Here is a 4,052-nt window from a genome sequence, read left to right as displayed (position 1 = left end):
ACGCGCACACGGGGAAACGCACGCTCTGGTGCTGAGGTCTGGTAGCGGACGCGTGCGTCCAAGTCCCCTCTGCCTTCCTGGGACGCGGGGACTGCATCTCCCGGAAGGCCCCCGTGTGCCCTCCGCACAAGATGGCCCTCCTGCGCTGATCCAGGCAGTGCTCTGCATCCACGTCAGAGCGCTGTGTCTGCCGTGGAGTTTCATATAAATTGAAGTGTTCACGCTTTTTAATTTAAAACGTTTTTCTGTTTTCCATCTGCTGTTTCTGTTAAGGGATGATTCACCGTGTTTATTCAGTCCCGTTCCCTCTGGGTTGGCCTTGGCTCCTGAAATTTCTTTGTCTTTTACTTCCGTCTCTTGCCTGAGTTCTGTCCACGTGCTTCTCTCAAACTCCGGTGCTTCTGAGTGCTTTCCCAGTTCCCGTTTCCCTTGCTCTTCCGATTGCTCCCGTCTTCCCGGCCCTCTTAGCTCTGTGAAACGTAGCTCTCCGGGTCACGTGGGCCTGGCTTCCGGGCATGTTCGTTGTGCAGCTACTGTTACGGCGTAGTGGCTTTGCTTTCCCTTGGTCCAGCGTTTGAGCCGATGCTGTGCCTTGTGACCGTCAGCAGTCGATAAATACGTGTTTTATTGAACTGAAAGCTGCACAGTTGTGGTCGTTGTGAGGTTTTCACCGCCTCCGACCCCTAAAGCCCTGAGACTCGCGGGCCACGAGCAGGGAGACCTTGAGGCTTTCCTCACGCCGCCACTTCGTCAGCGAGGCCGCTTCCGTGAGCGACGCGCCAGAGACGGCACAGGCGTTGAGCAGCAACGCTGAGGCTCCCTCCCTGCCTCCAGCCTCTCACCTTAGCCCTCCGTGTGCCCGTCAGCCTCGACACAAGGCAAGGCATGTTTCTCACACGTGAAGGGTGCGCCGGCTAGCCTGCCAGCCTCTGCCGGTTTCCCTCCACTGCCCGTCAGCGTCCTCGTCCACCTGTGGTTCCCCAGCCCTGGGGCAGCGGCTCCTGGAGCCGGGCTCCGAGCGAGCCCTACGGAAGGAGGCGGGCGCGGGTGGACGCGGCCTCGGCACCGCACGGCTGGCCACGGCCTCGGCCACCGCGGGGAGACGCGCCGGGCCCCACCCGGGGACGAGGTGGGCAGCCGCCTGCTGATGCGGCCGGAAGGCGAGTTGGCAGAAGGCAGGCGGCATCCTGGACGGAGCAGGGGCTGTTCAAGCCGGAATAACGATGGAGAGGTTCTCCTCTTTGCAGCTCCTGGTTCTGTATTTCATAGACTGAGGGACAAGTGAAGTGTTGCCTGTTACATAATATAACCATTGCATTACGTAATTCTGTGTCTGTTACAAAGAGCCGTGGGCGAGCAGCGCGGTCGCCGGGTGAGACTCGAGAGCGCGCCCCGAGGACCCCGGAGGCTGAGCCCGGTCCTGTTTTGTCTCTGGGCTGCTGAGTCCGGCTGGGGAGAGGCTCTGTCAGGTCGGAGCGGACAGAAGTCCACACAGGAGAAACGAGCAGGTGGAACTGTGGGCTGAGCTCCACGCACGTGGCAGGCAGGCGGTTCCAGGAAACGGTGCTGAAGGATGCTGACGAGACAGAGATGAAGCTCCACCCACCTCAGCCCCTCTGCTCAGATAGCTCGCAATCCATGACACCCCCGCTGAAGGGGTCGCTTCAAGAAGGAAGGAAGTTCCTCAAGAATGTACACTGTTGTATGTATTTGTTTTAATACTTTTAAAAAGGTCGCTGCAAACTGCTCAGCAGCGATGTTGTGTCTACAACAGCCAGACCCGCGCTGCTGGCTGAGGGTCCCTCACATCAAGGTGCAGGGAAGCCCCCCTGCTCCTGTTAACGCGGATTCCGGCTCGGCGGCTCCAGCCTGACAGGCCCGGGCGGGACCGACGCGCGTTCCCAGCCGCAGCTCAGCTCGGGTGGAGACCGAGCTGCGCCTGCCCCAGGGCGCTGGGGCTCCCGCCCCCGGGGCGGCGGCAGCTCAGGGGCTCTTCCGGGGGCTCCTCTAACCTGAGACTGTTGTTCCACAGGCGTTCACGGCGTCTGTGCCGCGGACCAGGCGTTGGGGGTGGGAGGAACCGTGCTTCCCTGGTCTTGGGCGCCGGGCGGGGCTGACAGGGAGGTGGCGTTGGTAGCGGTCACGCTGGCAGAGAAGGATGCTGTCGGAGGAACCAGAGCACGGCTGCTGGGGGCGCAGCTGAACAGGGAGGGGAGACTGGCTGGTAGAGCAGGTGACTCCGTCCAGGAGGAGGAACTCGAACAAGTGCCACCGAACATCAGTTGCCTGATGCTCCCAGGAAGATTATTCTGGCCTTGGTGGGACGTCCACCCCGCACAAGGGCCCAGCTTTGAGATCAGCCTGGCGGCTTCTCCGTGGAAGGAGGAAGATCAGAGAAGCCAGGCGTGTGGACCGGAAACACATGCATAATCGTGCCGTGCTGGCTGGGAGGCGACCAGGCACAGGGGCCGTGCTCACACACAGCCCGCTTCCCGGGAGCTCGGAGCGTGCTCAGTGGTTCCGGCGCTGACTGCGCTGTGTCCCCAGGGACGAGCACGTCTCAGCGCACAGCAGGGTCTGCACTGCTTTCTCACCTCTCTTCGTTTGTCACAGTGTCACCTTGATGACACCCTGGTCACCTGTCAACGCTATCAAATTGCTGTTTTCCAGTTACTCCTCTCTCTCCTCCTCTGCTCAGTCTGGAATTTCAGATTCCTGTAGCTCCCCCCTAAATAAAGCAGCTGTAACGGAAGACAATTCTTAAATTGCATAGACAGTCAGAGCACCCCAAAGCCCCGAGGTGGAACCTTTTCCTACAGAACAGTTCTTACCTTGAGGAAGACTTGCCTCCAAAACGCTTAGCTTGGGTGTCTCCTTTTTCTTAACATTTGCAACTCTAGGAAGGCCCGCGATCTAGGGAGAAGCGTTTAGAAGCCGTCTTAATTGTACCCCAGGAACCTGGACGTTCCTCTAGGTCGAGCACCATTGAGGCAGAGAAATTTCCAGTCTGCTTCCTGGGCCCCTGCTGAAGGCCGGTGGCGTGTGTGAGCATTGAGTGAATTCTAATACGCGCGTTAGAATGTCCTGGAATGTGCGCGTGGATTCCGTGCGCCTGTGGGGAGGTCTGTCCATGCACAGTTAGTGTGGGTCTCCCGTCACACAGCTTCCAAGTCTGTGTGGGACGTCGGGGAAACCCTTCCTTCCTTGGTGCATGTTGTCTGCTCGGATGAGGAGCCGTGGGCCGGGGGGGCCAGCCCCATGTCCCTGTGGCCGGGCTGGTGTGGGGGTCCACATGGGGGTCTGGGGGGGCCAGCCCCATCTCCCCGTGGCCGGGCTGGTGTGGGGGTCCACATGGGGGTCTGGGGGGGCCAGCCCCATCTCCCCGTGGCCGGGCTGGTGTGGGGGTCCACATGGGGGTCTGGGGGGGCCAGCCCCATCTCCCCGTGGCCGGGCTGGTGTGGGGGTCCACATGGGGGTCTGGGGGGGCCAGCCCCATCTCCCCGTGGCCGGGCTGGTGTGGGGGTCCACATGGGGTCTGGGGGGGCCAGCCCCATGTCCCCGTGGCCGGGCTGGTGTGGGGGTCCACATGGGGGTCTGGGGGGGCCAGCCCCATCTCCCCGTGGCCGGGCTGGTGTGGGGGTCCACATGGGGGTCTGGGGGGGCCAGCCCCATCTCCCCGTGGCCGGGCTGGTGTGGGGGTCCACATGGAGTCTGGGGGCAGCTGGGACCACGGGTTTCTCTCGAGCTGCAGTGGTTCCAGTCCCTGCAGCGTCTCCTTCATCTGGAAGCAGAGACTTTGCAGAGGTGCGGGGAAGGCTCGCGCTGGCCGGGTGCCTGGGGAGTCCTCCTAAAACTGGCAGACGAGGGAGCGCCAGACCAGCGACACGGCCACGCCGAAACATCTCGGGTCTGGACAATGGGCAGCTTTTCAGGTGTGGTTTTCTTGTCTCATCTGTGTGTCCTCCTCCTTCAGGAGAAATGGGCCCCATGAGGCAAGCGTGACCCTCGCGTCCAGCCCTCCAGCCTGCCACCCGCCCGGCAGAGCCAGCGTC

Source organism: Vicugna pacos, chromosome 19 (genome assembly GCF_048564905.1).
Source record: "Vicugna pacos chromosome 19, VicPac4, whole genome shotgun sequence".
NCBI classification, from domain to species: Eukaryota; Metazoa; Chordata; class Mammalia; order Artiodactyla; family Camelidae; genus Vicugna; species Vicugna pacos.
The sequence above is the reverse complement of the archived record's forward strand: the minus strand, read 5'-3'. Positions refer to the sequence as shown.